The 17201-nt window shown below is 45.0% G+C and overlaps 1 protein-coding gene and 1 long non-coding RNA gene across 7 annotated transcripts in view; one reads left to right on the top strand and one right to left on the bottom strand.

Moving 5' to 3' along the window:
* Window positions 1-630: 630 nt before the first annotated feature.
* LOC116598851 lies at window positions 631-5100 on the bottom strand. 6 transcript variants are annotated; one of them, XR_004289172.1, is made up of 6 exons: window positions 4613-5100; window positions 4395-4526; window positions 3538-3592; window positions 1859-2638; window positions 1560-1760; window positions 631-1213 (listed from the first exon to the last, which is right to left on the bottom strand). It is a non-coding gene; the product is annotated as an uncharacterized LOC116598851 (long non-coding RNA). The 6 variants fall into 6 exon arrangements; XR_004289175.1 differs by having other exon boundaries at window positions 631-749; window positions 1021-1213; window positions 4395-5097; XR_004289170.1 differs by having other exon boundaries at window positions 4395-5100.
* A 37-nt stretch (window positions 5101-5137) lies between these two features.
* Window positions 5138-17201, top strand: part of MMP13 (matrix metallopeptidase 13) — a 28188-nt gene continuing 16124 nt past the window's right edge. The window contains exons 1-3 of the mRNA XM_032358208.1: window positions 5138-5272; window positions 7244-7338; window positions 16342-16493. The gene's annotated coding sequence lies outside the window, so the exon portion shown is untranslated. The remainder of the gene's footprint in view (window positions 5273-7243; window positions 7339-16341; window positions 16494-17201) is intronic.

Raw genomic sequence — 17201 nt, 5'->3', positions numbered from 1 at the left:
TGCTTGTTTTTTTTTTTTCTCCCCCAATAATTCTCAGCCAATTGTAGGGACAACAACACACATGGACCCTGAAATCATGCCTAGTTCTTGGTTACGAGGTGGTCACCCACATAATTGGGATGTGCTTACGCTGATTAAATGAAATGAAATGAAACCATTAAATGAAAACAGAAAATTAAAAAAAAATCTCTCAGGAAGCTTGCAGACCCTTTGGACTGAGAACAAACTAGTGAACCTCTGATTAACCCATTTTGAGAAAACTGTGACCCCCAAAGGGCCCTCTCATTGGCAAAGTTTGCACTGGCCATGACTCCCCCTCTCCTGCCTTTCAGTTATGAACGAGGTCACTGGGCAGAGACATCGTCCTAGTGCCCTCACTCTGGTTTGCCGGTCTGTGTTACGCTGGCTTCCTCATGTCCTGTTCTGTGCTCAGAGGGTCCTGAGGATGCTGTGATTTTCAGCAAAGACAGCTCTCTTGCTGCCAATGATCACAAAACCTGTGAGCTGTGAATATGGTTTAACACAACGTTTCATAATCGAGCGAAAGCTTTTTTGTTTTCTTAATAACTTCAGCCAAGAATCTGAGTTGCAAACAAACTAGTCAAAAACCAACAGGAAAGGATAGATTTGTATAAGCATTTACTGAAAAAAAAAATATATCCCAACAATGTAAATCTAGACTCCTGTGGTCTCACTTCCCAACATGCTCGGAGCAGGAAGCGGAAAGCCAGGAAACCACTTCTCACGCTCTGTAATTTGGGAGAGAAGAAAGACTGGATTTCACAGTGTCTGGACACCTTTATTCACTATAGTATAAGCATACTCCACCTTCAGATTTCTGGGAAAACTAGCATTTCTCTAAAGTCAATGCAAGGTTTTGCCCAAACCTGCCCCCGCCCCGCCCCGCACAGCACAATAATTTGAAGAATTAATTCAAAGTTTCTTGGAGAAAGAAACATTCAGTCATTGAGACGTTCCCCATTAATTGTCCCGATGCTTGCTAAGGGGCTAAGCACACACATGCCGACTTCTTCCCTTGTGTGTGCCGCGTCCCAGGGAGGGGTGCAGGAGGACACGTCTGCGAGCATAGGACCGCTCAGCAGGGGCTTCTGAGGTCCAGACACTTCGGTGGTCTCAGTCAAGCACGTGCCATAGGGCCCAGAATGGCGAGCATGTGACCCAGGGCTGGAAATCGGATGAAATCCTGGAAGACCTTAGGAAACAAGTTATCGTATTTTCTTAGCTCTTGTTTTCATGTGTGTACTTTAAAGAAATGGACTTGCCTTACAGGGGATGGTAGAATTTAATGGGCGTAAAGCACGCACAGTGTTTCTGCCACACACACACATATGCATGCAAAGACACTCAACCTATAAGACATATACACATTCACACACCAATGTCAGGTCAGGCCTCCTAAAAACACCTGCACGGACCATTTTCATGTACAAAAATGGCAATTTCATATATTTTGACCAACTATATATGTAATGGAATGACGAGCAGCGGCAGAAGAGTCAGAAGGACGCTCTTTGGATACAGAAAGCACAACCCCATACCTCAGGGCACGGTGGAGGGTTCCTGACCCGGTGGGACGTGCCGGCAGTGCAGTGGGCAAGGAGAGGTCAGAAAGGCAGAGCCGTAGACACGTGTCTGTCCCTGGGACAGTCTGACAAAGAGGAAAGAGACGTGAACCCGGTGCAAGGACCATTTTGGCGTCTAGATGCTGTGTGAATGTCAGCTCTTCAAAACACGCTCATCTGTAAGAGGAAAAAGAGAATATGCCCAACTTTCCAAGGCAAATTAAAAATACAGCTTAACATTGCCTTGATATTTGGTTTTTATTTCCTTAATTAACCTTGAGGTGTTGTGTCACGTCGATGCCAGGATGTGAGTCATAATATTTTTCTCCGTAGCCTTTCTTGGCTATCACAGTGGAATGGGCCAGCCTGAGACAGGCACGGTTACGTTGTTTTTCAGCTTCTCAGACCTGCAATGACCAATGTCCTATCAATTCGCCAGCCCCTTGTTCAGCCTCCTGGAAATGACTTGCCACCCCCGGGTTTTGTCTCCTGATTAATGGTTCAGATCTTGACCGTTCAACTCGGGGACTTTCCTAGCCGGTGGCTGGCTGGGTCTCTGTGGCTTTGTCCAGCGAGAAGACAGGTGCCCACTAATAGGAATTGGGTCAAAATGGTGAAGATTCAGGTCAGGAGTGTTTTGTTTTCTGTAGCCAGCAGGGCTAGAATGAGGTCAGGAGATCAGTTTAGTGTTTGTATTGAATTCTTACTCTTCGGGCTTAAAAAAAGAAAAGCCCAAGAAATGTGGCTTTGCAGGGGCTGGGACAAGAGGTGAGCGGTCCAGGAGAGCTCCTGGGTGCTTGAGCCCCCAATTTCCGTTCCCTCCATGCGTTCTCTGGAAGGAGGAGTTCAGGGAAAGCACGGTTTAGCAAATACAGAAATTTCATCAGGCTTCTTACCAGACAAACATAGACCCAATGTGTTGCTCAATGTCTCTATGGTGCAAATTATATGTTGTGGGGTATGAAAAAAGGAAAAGCCCTAAGTGGAGGGCATTTCATCCCACAGCAGAGTGGTGCCAACTTTCTGTTGGTAGCCCCACAGTGGCTTCCAGGAACCTAAAGAAAAATATTATGTTAAACTGTTTTCCTAATGTGACAGATACTTTCTTCAAAACAGAAACAGTGAAACGTTTGCCTTGATAATACTATTCTAGACCTTATAATGGTACCTTGATGAGCCTTGAATTATTTTTGCTTGTTTTGAGTCTCTTGTATTTCTCCTGGTTTGCTTGTTGGTGGTGGTTTTACAGAGAACGGGGGTCTGGGTGACAAGTCCTCTTTATTCTGACACGGAGTTTTGTTCTGCCCAAAGTTTGCAGAGCTCTTCCCCGGTAATTATTTAGGGCAGGTTGACCCAAAGGTTGACTAGTGGCATTGTGTGTAATTACCACGTGTCTAGTATAAGCCAGTATGCAGCTCAGGATGTTAATTTTGATCTGGACCAGTTTGGCTTATATAAAACAAAACCTGCCATGGCGAAGACAGGATCGAGTCCAGAATTCTCTAGAACAGCTAAGCGTACACTTGGTTTTCAGGATGCCTGCTTGGTGACTAGAGCAGAAGGCTTCAGCTGCATCAGCCGGCGAAGAGTGTTGGAGTAACATCTCACCAGGAATTCCCGGGTCTGGGACAGTTCTCATTTTCTCCCAGCTTGGCCGTTGAGGCCGGTTTTTGTTTGCTGCCCCAGGACTCTCAAAGCAAACCGCTTCCTGAGTCACCATCAGCAGAAAGCCATCGATTGGGTGTTTGTCCCCTACCTGATCAGTGACTGACCAAGTGTCACACGATCTTGAGGGTTTCATTTCCACCCCCGTTGATCTCAAGACCCTGGATTCTTCTGCGAGATCCGCCTCTCCCCCACCACGTTCTTCCTTCTAGTTGAGAAACACTGTGGGACAGTGACTAAGCCCAGGGGCGTGGGTGTCAGAAAGAGCGAGGCTCAAACCCTCTCCTACCGTTTGTCGGCTCTGACAAGGGAGACTTGACTTCTCTGAAGTTCAGTTTTATTATCTATAAGAAAGGAATGACAATAACAATAAAATGTAGTTTTATGTTATTATATAAATAAAATGAGATTGTTTAGGTCAGCTACTAAATAAATATTAGCGATTATCGTCATCGTCTTCTCATCCAATTTCCATATGACCGTGCGTAATGCAGCACAATGGTGTAGGGACACATCATCCCCCAGAAAGCTCCTTAGCGCAGAAGTGATGGATCTAAGGGCTGTCCTCTTGGGGTCTGTGAACCTTGACCTTGTAACCTTCTTACACCATCTTCTATATTCTAATAGGAAGATTAGCCAACCCCAGCAAAGACTGTGAGGCAGCCCAGAATCTTAGAGCAGTTAATGCTGAGCTCCGTGTCACCACGCCCGCAGCCACCTGCCCAGGACTGACTCCTTATGTGCTCCTTATGCCGTACTTTATGTCGGCCGCCATAGCAGCATCCTAGCCACCTAATTGAGCAGAACCCTTGACCCAAAAGGAGCTGTTTCTAGGCTTCCTGGAAAACCTTATGCAGGAGGAGCAATTCTACGTTGGAGAGTTATCCAATGAACAAGTCAGATTCTCTCTCTTAGAGTATATCAGAGTGGGAGGTAAGGAGAGAGAGAGAGGGATGGAGAGGTGGAGAGGTCGGGCGGAGAGGTCGGGCGGAGAGGGAAGAGGGGAGAGAGAGGGAGGGAAACAGTGGGAAGAAAAGAGGGGGGAGAGAGACAGGAAGAGAGAGAGAGAGAGAGGGAGACTGCCGGTCTCTGGGGGGTTCCGGCCCTTACAGATGACCGCGTTCTGACTTCTTTCTGTGCCTTTACTTCCTTTCTTGGGCGAGACTGCCAACACTGGCCCAGCATCCGGCAGCACATCTAGCGAACTGCGTACCTTCAGCCTCCCTTCCGACTGGCCTCGACTGTGAAACCCCCTGCACCCCATACTCCAGGTCAAGACTGGCAAGGAGTCAAGGGGGAGACTCCAGTGAAGACATTAAAGCCAGAAGGAATGTCATTTGTCCAACGGAAAACACCCTGCTTACCTCTGTGCATGGCCACGTATGCCACTTTGTCCATCCAAAATGTTCTTTGTCTTTGTCTCTGCCGGGACAGACCCCTCACCCAACCCCTGCAGAACCCGGTGAGAATTCACAGCCTCCCGCTGACAGACCTCCACCCCTCTGTCCCAGCTCCTGCGTCCCTGCCATCCTACAGGAGGGACCGCGGGTCTGTCCTGTCCGTGACAGGTGTGTCCGTGGGTGTGTCCCCTTGTTTGTGTCTGAAAGTTTGCGTCTTCTATGTCGTGGGCATCTTCTGAAACTTCAGGGGCTGTGCGTCCTGCGTCACGGGTGCTCCGCGCGGGCTGCCGCGTCCTCACTGACCCGCAATGCCAGCCGTCCCAGGGTGAGTGGCGTGAGTGTGGACGGCCTGTTGAGTGTCTGCTGTGCTGCCATCCCCTCACTCACTTGGCCGCTGTGCCTCACGCGGAGATGAAACAAGGACACTTCTCAGTCTTGGTTTTCAGGTGAGGAAAAGGAAACTGAGAAGGTTTCAGTAATTTTGCCAAAGTCGCCCAGCCGTTAAGTCACCCCATCAAGCTTAAACTGGGTGCCTGTTTCTACCATACATGGACAGTTCACGTTTCCGGTGTTAACTGAGCGGACCCTAGGTCTCAGGTGCTACTGTCCTCTGTAGACTGAAATGTGAGTTTTTACCATTTTATTTTTTATTTTGAACACATTCTGCATTTCTGAACTAGTATTTCTCTTCCTTAAATGGTGCTTAAGGAAGTAAAAAATCACTTATGTTATATCTATAGCTCTCTCTCTCTCTCTGTTTTGTGGTTGTGGAAAATCCAGTGGTGACTCATACACATGAAATCCATTTCAGAGTTTTCACGAAAGGTATGCAGCACCCTCCTCCCTGTCCCAAGGGCATGGTTCACAAACTCCTCACATCATTTAAATTTTTATTCATTGTAAGCCACAAATACCGTCTAGAGCGGAACTCAGACGACATGACTCATGTTATTTGGTGACTCTTTGTATCTTAAATCTTATCAATGTGTAGAAGATTGTAAACATCCTCATCAAACTGTAGGTACTCATGCCAATCATAGAATAATAATGTTTAGGCCACAAACATTCTAATTGAATAACAAGTTACTTACAATTCACTTACTTTTGGACTCAAGTTCTTTTTCTTTGAGCCTGGTCAACACACAGTGCTAGTTTCAGGTGTAGAACAGGGTGATTCCGTGCGTCTGGAGCTCAGGCTGAGCTCGCCACACACGTGGCTACCATCTACCCCACACAGCGCTATCACAGCATGGCTGACTCCGTTCCCTGTGCTGTGCCTTTCCCTTCTCTCTCTTGGGAGGCCCGGACCTCCCGGCACCCCTCACCCATTTCTCCCATCCCCCATCCCTTCTCTCTGGCAACCGTCAGTCTGGTCTCTGTATTTATAGGTCGGATTCTACTTTATTGTTTATTTATTCATTTTTTCCCCACATATGATTGAAATCACGTGGGACCTGTCTTTCTCTCACCGACTCACTTCACTTAGCATGATACCCTCTAAATTCATCCATGTTGTCACAGATATCACAATCTCATCCTTCTTTTCAGCCTCATAATGTGTGTGTGTGTGTGTGTGTGTGTGTGTGTGTGTGTGTGTGTACATCACCTGCTCATCTGTGGGTGGACCCTTGGGCCGCTTGCATATCTTGGCTACTGTAAATAATGCTGCTGTAAACGCACAGGTGCATCTGTCTTTTCAAGTTGGTGTTTTGTTTTCTTTGGAGCAAGTATCTAGTGGAATTACTGGCCCCGTGGAAACTCTATTTTTAATTCGTTTAAGAACCTCCTACTTTGTTGCACAGTGCCTGCACCAGCTTGCGTTGCCAGCAACGGTGCTCGAAGGTTCTATTTTCTCCACATTCTCGCTAGCACTTGTTATTTCTTGTCTTTTTATTTTAGCCATGCCGACAGGTGGGAGGAGGTGTTTCATGTGGTTTTGATGTATTTCCCTGATGATGAGTGATGATGAACATCTCTCCATGTGTCTGTTGGCATCTGGATGTCTTCTTTGGGAAAAATCTCTATGAATGCCCTCTGCCCATTTTTTAATCCAACTGGGCTCTTTTTGGTGTTGAGTTTTATTAGTTCTTCACTTATGTTGAATATTAGGTTACTTGCAATTGGAACTGAAATTGGGCGATTTTTATGCTTAATCCATCTGTTAACCAAGTAATTTTTGATCACTGACTTCAAAAATTCAAGAATTAAAAAATAATTGCAAATAGTATACAGCTCACAGGGAAACAATTATGAATTAGAAGGAGGTTAGGTTCAGAGGGAACGCTCTGCAGACAACTAAAAACAATTTTAAAGAAAAAAACCAAAACCCAATAAAACCAATCCCCAGAACTCCTCCTGGTTCGTTATCGCCCGATCAGGGAGCTGCTGTGTCCCATTCTGTTGTCTCTGTTTTCCTGAGCTCGTCCGTGTGTGTCCTCCCGAGGGTCACTGCATTTCGACCGCAGAGCAAAGAGTAGGCCAATACGCTGGTCAGGCTGGTGGGGTGGAAGGTGGCAGCCCAGCTCGATTGCGTCACCAGTTTGTTTTTTGGCATCTCCTCTGCTCTAACGTCTTTACCCCAAAACTCATCTTTAGGTCATGGCAATTCAATCTGGACCAGAGCTACTCACGAGAAATGGACCCATCAGTGCTCCAGTGTTCAGACTGAGGAACACAGCTGCTTGGTAAACGTATGAGTGACAGAGAATTGTATCCAATAACTTATGTATTATTTCCCACTGACGGATACACATGAGACACACAGAAATATAAGAAACATAATCAAGAACAGTGTTTTCATAGTTTATTTGGAGGCGGAGCAAAGGGCTCTGGGTGACCACAATGGGTGCCTCCTTCAGACCTGGCCTGTTAACTCTCTGTCACAGAGTATACAGTCCAAGCAGAAGACAAATTTGCCCGTACATAAATCCTTCCTCTGTTAAAACTATATAGGAGAAGTAACATTCATAAAGCACAACCAAACCAAGAGAACAGGAGGGTTCATTAGCACCGGAGAGATTTCAGTGAATTTCTGAAATGAACAAAATGGGAATATTTGTTCCATAAAATTTTGTTTAATACTCACATTTTTTAGGGCACCTGGGTGGCTCAGTTGGTGAAGCATCTGCCTTCAGCTCAGGTCATGATCCCAGGGTCCTGAGATCGAGTCCCATGTCGGGATCCCTGGCCAGTGGGGAGTCTGTTTCTCCCTCTCCCTCTGCTGCTCCCCCTGCTTCTGTGCTCTCTCTGTCTCTCAAATAAATAAATAACATCATTAAAAAAACCCTCATGTTTTTAGAACATGTCCAGGATATATAACATTTTAAAAAGTAATTGAAATTAGGTAATTGTAAAATTTTAATTAAAAATTTATAAACCTATTACAGAAGCTAAAATGTATTAACATTTAAATACGTGTTATCTTTCTAAAATAACCAAAATAAATAGTCAAAAAGGGCATTATTGAAATAAAAGACAAGTTGTTTTCATCGTCTTTAGTTTCATCATTTGTGGATCAAGATTTCCGGTATCAGTTTTCGACGTTCTTGTCTTCATAGGCTACATTGTGGGGGAATCTCCCCCTTTGCTGTTGGTCGTGATTTAATCATTTGTCTCCTCATGTCCCTCATGAGGAATCATAATAAAGTGCTGAATTTTTCCAACGATTTACCTTCTTTTGGCGTGGACTTACACATTTGTATGCTTGTGCTTAAGTTCTGACATCCAGCGACGGACATTTTAAAATTTGCTGTATCGTGTTCTGGGCTACCACGTGTGATGGTATCACTCTGACTGCTCTCTGTGTGTTGTTCGGCAGTGCAGAGGAAGCGGGGGTACAGGTGATATCCTGCGCTGGTCAAGGAAGTGTGCCGTGCGCATATTACTGGGGGCCATCGCTTGGGATGACGGGAGACGGGGGGAGAGTGGGTGAGCCCACCTAGGTCTCGTCCCCAAGTCCTATTTGACGGCCCCAGGTTTCTGAGAACCCCTTCCTGATGTAATGCCTCAGCTCAGACGAGCAGGTCATCTTAACCTGGGGAACCTGCCTCCGTCCCTGTCAACTAACTTGGGGTCTATGGTAAGATCGTGGCTAGTGATGGAGCGCGCTGGTTCAAATAACTTATTTAATCTGGATACGGATAGGGCAAATGAGATATCCGGATGACGGTTCCGATTTTGCTGGTTGTATAACATGCCACCCCTCGGAGCTGACGGCACCGGGAGGTCAGCTGGAACTGGCAGGTGTAGGCCCTTCCAGCGCAGGTGAACTGTGTACGGTCGGGAGAACAGTGGGTCGGATTCCGTGCTCAACCTCTTGCGCGATTGTTTTCATCAGCTGCGCGTCCGTGCAAGAAGGGGTCACCTCTTAATCACTTGTGTTGGTCAGTGTTTTGGAAATTGTGGAAAGAATCTTGGTTTTGGAAAAAATTGACACATCCTTAACTATGCTTTCCTAAGCTGTTGGCTCATTTCCGACATCTGGCTTAAGTTATCCCATTTCGGCTTGGACCCATGGCTACAGTGGTCCTGGCAGCGGGGGACGAGATGGACTCCACGCTGAGGCACACAGTGTGAGTGGCCTTGGGCCTGGCTGGTGGGAAGAGCTCTCGCTCGCCCTGTAGGCCCGGCTGGCTGTGTTCGTAGCCTCATGGGCTCACGGGCACTGGGACGGACTCGCTCGGATTCTTGCCACTCACTAGGACACAAGACAGAAAGCCCCAGGGCAGTGCCCAGTCCCCTGTTGTTCCAGGATAAATGTCTTTCCTAACCCACTCCCCTTCCTCCCCACCTCTTCCCCTTCCTCCTCTCTCCGTTTCCTCTCCTTCCCTCTCTTCCCGGGGCAGAGAGCAAATTACAAGTCCCCTGCTGCTCAACCAATTTTAGAGAGAACGTCCTCAAAACAAGCAAAACTGACTGTCTGCCTTTATGGTCATGAAACGAGGAGGGAAGTCTATTTTTTATCCATAAACTTTTTCTTTGGGCAGAAACAAACAAACAAAAAAAAATTGGGCTAAACGTGCTCTGCCCTTGAACAAACAGTAACACAAACAAAACTGGGACAAGAAATGAATCCTCTGCGAATATTCTGACCCTGTAAAGGCAGCTCGAGGAGGCAGAGGTTCACGTGATCTCTCTCCCTCCACACCCTCAGCCCCAAATGAAAGTCTTTGCAGGATGACCTTTGGCAGATCATATCCTCACAGGTTAAGTACTTCGGGGGTAACACATAGGATCCTGGACTGTCCTAGTCAAGAGCCTGGAATGATAATCCTGGCATCAGCTGTATTTGACTGTGTGGCTTTGAGGAAGTTTCTCGATCTGTTTCCCCATGGAATATAAAGGGATCGGGTTAGATGATCTCTGGAGGTCCTTTGGGTTCTACACTCCTCTGTTATCCACACTTCACATTCTTGTGCATTCCAAACCAGACCTTGTGTCTCTCACTTGAATATTGACTTAGTAAATCTTGTCTAGGTGGCTTAAAATACCTTTACATTTTTTTTCAATTAAAAAATGTTATTGAGAACTAATGGTTTCATTTTCCCCCTTATTTAATAATTCCCAGTAAGAACTGAATTTTAAGTAAAAGTCAAAGTCAGTTGTCTCTTAACAAAAGTAGTGTTGTTGTGAACATTAGACTTCTCTTGTGAATTTAGACTTCTCTTGTGAATTTAGAAAGTTCGGAAACAACAAATCTTGAAGCCATATTCTTGGGTGGGTCTGATTCTTTCTCAAGGGAAGCAAACAATTAGGATGTGAGATAATTTCAGCAAGATATCTGTAGATAATCATCTCGAGCCTATCCTTTATTTGTGTCCATGCGCTCAACACATTTTGATCGAGCTCCTAACATGTGACAAGCGTGGCCCAAGTAGTTAAGGATATAAAGACGAGTACCAGACCTTGTGCAATTTCAAGTAGCTCAGAATGGTATGTGTCTACTACTGAATGCCGTTTACAGTAAACCCTCACTCATTTCATGGCTACTGATAGAGTTCATTAACGTAGTATTTAATGTAGTGTGTGTAAATCTCATTCAGCAGAATGTTGGAGAAACACGTTATGGTCTTTCTGTGCTTATGTTTAGCTGCACTTGAAGGAGAAAGCAAGTTAGGGTGCGGTAGCTAACTTTGCAAGAATCTATCAAAGTATAGATTTTCGGTGTTTTAAAATAGTCTTTCTGTAAGGCTGTGGCTCAGGACTCTGGGACCACCAATTCGGTCTTTCAGTGTGTCACTGATACGTAGTGTAGGTTCAATGTTGATTCACGAGTTGTTCTTCGTTATCTCTGGCCTTAAACCATGATGAAATTAAACCAATATTCAAATGTTTTATCGTAAGCGGAATTTACATATCCGTATTTAACATTCATGTCTTACAGTAGTTTTAAAAAATTTTTAAAGATTTTACGTATATGTGTGTGTATTTAGAGAGCACAAGCAGGGGAAGGGGCAGAGGGAGAGAGGATATCAAGCAGACTCCGTGCTGAGCGCAGAGCCCAACGCGGGGTTCGATCTCATGGCCCTGAGACCATGACCTGAGCCAAAATCAAGAGTCGGACACTTAACCAGCTGAGCCACCCGGACACCCCAGTAGTTTTTAAATCTTGGGCGATTATAGTGCAGTTCAGATTTTTTAAAACCAAGAATATTTGGAAACACATAAAAATTAAGGCTATCTCTAAAGAAACTTTATTATACTGTGATGTATCTTACATTTTTGATTCTATAAGGAAATAAAAAACCATCAAAAGGACAGCTTCTCAAAGTATGACAATCCTTAAAATTCACGTTTGGGAGCTTCCCGAAATGCCCCTTTGCATACGTGTGTTAGAACAGTGACTTATGTTCCAGATCTTTCCCCTGGAACTGTGGACCACACTGTCTGAGCAGCAGTGAAGAGTGGGGACCTGAGACCCAACCCAGTTTCCCTGGAGTTTTCTGGGACCCTGCTGGCATGAGAATCGTTGGCAAGAGAGAATAAGGCTGAACAGCGTCTCCTGAAGACTTCCCATTTCTTAATACCTTCTACTCGAAGTGATGGGTTTTGTTCTTGTTTTGACAATTTTCTCATTTATTTTCCGAGTCATGTCCCTTTTAGAACATGGAGTTTTCTCCCCCATCTGATGGGGCCTCTGGACAGCGGGCTCATACTTGTCCTCCTGGTCACTGCTGAGGAGGAGGCAGCCTGTGCGCTGAGGATGAGGTGAATATTCCGTAGTTAAGACCAGTGTGAGCCCAGTCACTGGCCTTGTGTAGACGTTGACCTTGGAGAGTGGTCAAACTTACAGAAATCTCCCATTTGGGAGAACATTGCCTTGTCCCTCTCATGTACGTAAACGGTTGGAGCGCTGAGGTTTCCATCTCATAGCCCCAAACAGCGCATGAAGCAACAAACAGAATCAGTCCAGATGCATTCTGAGGTCTCGGAGGCTCACGCTGACGCCGCGGGGATTGTGTGGTCCGGCTATGGGGTGTGACTTGACCCGGTTTTCACCCCCTGTGGTTGAAGAAAGTGTAACAGAGTTTGGCAACTGTTGATCATTTAAACTTCATGTGGTGAAAATAATTTATAGTGATTCACGAATAAAACACATCATTCGGTTTATAGATCTTTATTGCATGTCTTCCTGCTTTGTACCACATTTTTTCTCTTCGCTCAGTATGGACTAAGTGTTGTAGTTTTTTAAAGACTTTATTTATTTATTTCAGAGAGAGAAAGAGAGAGAGAGCATGAGCAGGGGGAGCAGCAGGCAGAGGGAGAAGCAGGCTCCCAGCTGAGCAGGGAGCCCAATGCGGGGCTTGATTCCAGGACCTTGAGCTCATGACCTGAGCTGAACACAGACGCTTCACTGACTGAGCCACCCAGGCGCCCCTAAATATTGTATTATTAAGAGTTAGACAATCGAAGCATTAAATGTCTGCCTACAGTTTCTCTGTCTTTATTAGAGAAAAAATGGGTCATTCTGGCTCCCAGCTAGGAAACATCTGTCTAGGAAACATCTGATGTAAAAACGTCCCTAACTGGGGCAAATGTGGAACTAAGAAGGTGTGTATGTTTGTCTCAGCCACACACTAACATTTATGTTTGTCCAGTTCTTTTTGCCAGAAGGCTTTCCTGAATCAACAAAAACTCTTGTAATTGGCATGTTTATCATTTTATGCAAATGTCATTAAATTCTTTTTTTTTATTTAATTTTTTCAGTGTTCCAAGCTTCATAGTTTATGCCCCGCACCCAGTGCTCCATGCAGTCCTTGCCCTCCTTAATACCCACCACCAGGCTCACCCAACCCCCACTCTCCTGCCTCCAAAACCCTCAGTTTGTTTCTCAGAGTCCACAGTCTCTCGTGCTTCATCTCCCCCTCCGATTTCCCCCAACTCCTTTCTCCTCCCCATCTCCCCATGTCCTCCATGTTATTCCTTATGCACCACAAGTAAGTGAAACCATATGATAATTGACTTTCTCTGTTTGACTTATTTCACTCAGCATAATCTCCTCCAGTCCCGTCCATGTTGATATAAAAGTTGGGTATTCATCCTTTCTGATGGAGGCATAATACTCCATAGTGTATATGGACCATATCTTTCTTATCCATTTGTCTGTTGAAGGACATCTTGGTTCTTTCCACAGTTTGGTGACTATAGCCATTGCTGCTATGAACATTGGGGTACAGATGGCTCTTCTTTTCACTACATCGGTATCTTTGGGGTAAATACCCTATAGTGCAATTGCAGGGTCATAGGGAAGCTCTGTTTTTAATTTCTTAAGGAATCTCCACACTGTTTTCCCGAGTGGCTGCACCAACTTGCATTCCCACCAACAGTGTAAGAGGGTTCCCCTTTCTCCACATCCTCTCCAACACTTACTTACTGTGTTGTTAATTTTGGCCGTTTGAACTGGTGTAAGGTGATATCTCAATGTGGTTTTGATTTGAATCTCAAATGACACTACAGACAAAGGGCTGATATCCAAGATCTATAAAGAACTCCTCAAACTTAACACTCAAAAAAGAGATAATCACGTCAAAAAATGGGCAGCAGACATGAACAGACACTTCTCCAAAGAAGACATACAAATGGCTAACAGACACGTGAATAAATGTTCATCATCATTAGCCATCAGGGAGATTCAAACATCACTAAATAAAGCAACCTCATGCCTCAGATATGAATTTCCCTCCCATGCCCATTATCATTTGCAGCTCAGCAATTGTTTCATAAATGCCAATAATACAAACATTGGATAAACTCCATAATCATTACATTTGGATTCTAATCTTTGTAGCTACTTTACACTGAGCATTTAGTATTTGCCAAGTGCTTTGGGTAGTAATAATTTAAGTAGCAACAAAGCTGATTGAAGTGTAGGGGCACCTGGAAGACAAAATCATAAGGGAAAAAACTGAGGGTTGCTGGAGGGGAGGGGTGTGGGGAGCTGAGTAACTGGGGGATGGGCATTAAGGAGGGCATGTGATGGAATGAGCCACGGGTGTTAAGGCTGATGAATCCGTGACTTCTGCCTCTGAAACTAATAATACATTTTATGTTAATTAATTGTATTTAAATTTTAAAAATGGAAATAAAGAATATTATGACAGTGAAAAGTGTTTATATCATAATGTAGTAAAGTAGTAGGATACAAAATTGAGTATAATATGCAATTTAAAATATATATATAAAGTTTGGAAGAAATTAACACCGATTATTTCCAGGATTTAATGTTATGAGCAATTTTTATTTTTTATTCACAATGTCCTTATTTTCCAAATTTTTACAGGGATTGTTTTAATAATAAAAAAAATTTTATAAAGTTTACTACTAGGTCATCCAGGGAATTTTCTAGGTAACCCTTAGAATTCTCTGTTTTTTTGAGATGTATTTTGTAATAGTTCATTTTCATTTTTAGAAAATCTAGTCTTCATTAAATTGAGTGCCTGAGTCTACTAATAGCATTGAGTTAATTACCTGAACAAAAGATGAAGCCCACCATCCGCATCGACATGGATGGGACTGGAGGAGATTATGCTGAAGGAAATGAGTCAAGCAGAGAAAGACAATTATCATATGGTTTTGCTTATTTGTGGAGCATAAGGAATAGCATGGAGGACATTAGGAGAAGGATGGGAAAAATGAAGGGGGAGACTCATGGGGAGAGGAACCATGAGAGACTCTGGACTCTGGGAAACAAACTGAGGGTTTTAGAAGGGGAGAGGGTTGTGGGGTTGGGTGAGCCTGGTGGTGGGAATTAAGGAGGGCACGGACTGCACGGAGCACTGGGTGTTAACTCAAACAATGAATCAGAAACTACTGTATGGTGACTAACGTAACATAATAAAAAAAGATGAATATATTTTATTATTGTATTGTTTTTGTAAGTTTTATGTTCCAGAATGACCTAGTAAAATCTTCATATTTACTATGTTAAATTATTTTATTGTAAGTATAGTAATAGTGTGTAATAGTTTAATTCCAAAGTAAAACGGGGCTTTATTACAATGCAAGAGGAGCAATAATTCTATGTTTTATAGGCTCTCTGGTCATAGTGCACAGAAAACAGCATCACTTCCCGTACAAGGGATGTGATTATGTGCATCATGTAATTATACTCATGGCGGAGAGGTGCCCCGGCATAGGGCTCCCTAGACTTTGGAAATAACCGGGTCCAACAGGCCATTGCAATGGCGCCGGCTGAACACACAAGTATTGGGAGAAGCAGAATGATGGGCTCCTCTGAGAGTTTCTCTGAAACACGCAAACTGAGCTCAACAGTGCTCAAGGAAGAAGAAACAGAAGAAAGAAAAGGAACCAAAAGGAGCTTTCCAGTGGGGAAGCAAAGGGCGACAAGAGAAGTTTCCGCATCCAAGTCAGAGGAGAGAATCAGAAGACAAAGTTCCATGTGGGCGTTGAAGGTCATAGACGAGCACGTGAAAAGAGACTGTGCACCCCTCATCAGGTGCCCCTGTGGCCTTCAAGTTCATGTCCCCAGGGGTAGGGCTATAGAGCCAAAGGTCACAGGAGGGAAGAGTGAATGACTCCATCAGCATGATTTTAGGCAAAAATGTATCGATCGTTGGACATTTATGGGAAGAATGTAGATGTCCATAGTTTCCCATTGAAGTTTGACCATTTTTAAAGGAGCTTATAGTTTCAGCATTGTCATAGGATCTACTCTAATAAACAAATTTTCTTTTTTTAATGAATAAATAAACTCTGGTCAGCTAACATAGCGCGTCACTTATGTGTAATCTACTGAGTGGAGGGCGGGGCATCCGTCTTTGGCCACAGCTAGGATGGAACATTCCTTACCCGTCTGTAAGCTTTGGGAATAGGGTAAATAATAATTACATTTGCTTTCAAATGGAAGTTTTATTCCATTGTATTTTCTCACTCTCTGTGAGATGTAAGAGCAGAGAACATTATCTTTATTCATATCTGAAAATAAATCTATAATTGGTACATGAAGATACACATTAAGTTACACAAAAAGATACAGTAAAGTCAGTGCTGATTCGAACTGGAAAATATACTTCTGTTTTCCCTTTTTATTTTTTTATTTAAATTTTTAAATTTAAATTTTTTATTTAAATTCAATTAGCCAACATACAGTACATCGTTAGTTCCTGGTTAGTGTTCATGGGTTCATTTTTCTGTTTTCCCATTTTATTCCTCATACTGTCACCTGTACTCGTCAGGATCCAACTGGGAACCGGAAGCCACATTAGGATCGAGTTTCACAGGTGATGGAAGATAAACAGAGAAGAGTGAGCCAACCTGGAAACTGGCCCCTGGGGCAGCAGCGACCCGGGGAGCAGGTCGAGCCCGAGTGACCTCCAGGTCACTGCAGGTGAGGGGGCAGGGCGGGACCTGTGGTGGGGCTGCCCCGGGGAGTGGACATGAAAGTCAAGGTTTGGGCCCAATGACTTCCCGGGATGTAGACAGAGCAGGCTGGGCAGAGCCCCCGAGGGAGCCCCTGTGAGGTGCCCGGCCCTGCCTCCCCTCACTCTTGGTCCACTGGGCTCCAGCCTGCATTTCTGTGTCCCTGAGCGGAAGCTGGCCCCCACCCCAGGGCCTCCGTGCCTGCTCCTCCTCTCACCGGGGCTAGCGCTCTGCTCGCTGGGATTCGCGTGGCCGAGCCTGTCTTGTCCGCCCCGTCTCAGTTCCACACGTGTGGGCTATATGCCCGTCAACACCCTTGCTGCAACAGCCGCTGCGCCTACAGGGGCGCTGAGCACAGTGGTTCTGATGGGCGCTGTGTAGGCGACTGACCGTGTGCCGGGCGCGGGTGCCGGCGCTCTTCATCGTGATGTCCTGTAATCATCAAATGAGCTGGAAGACAGGGACTGTGAGGATCCCGTCTGTATAGTTAAGGTTCAGTAACTTTTCTTCTCACTCTGCTCCAGCCACGCTGGCCTTCTTGCTGCCTGCGGCATTCTTACCTCAGGGCCTTTGCACCCGCTCTTCTTTGTGCTGAGAACATTCTTACCCCAGACAGCGCGGGAGCCCCCACCTCCATCTCCCTCAGATCCCAACTCAAAAGCCCCCTCTCCCTGAG

This window comes from Mustela erminea, chromosome 9 (assembly GCF_009829155.1).
Source record: "Mustela erminea isolate mMusErm1 chromosome 9, mMusErm1.Pri, whole genome shotgun sequence".
NCBI classification, from domain to species: Eukaryota; Metazoa; Chordata; class Mammalia; order Carnivora; family Mustelidae; genus Mustela; species Mustela erminea.
The sequence above is the reverse complement of the archived record's forward strand: the minus strand, read 5'-3'. Positions and strand labels throughout refer to the sequence as shown.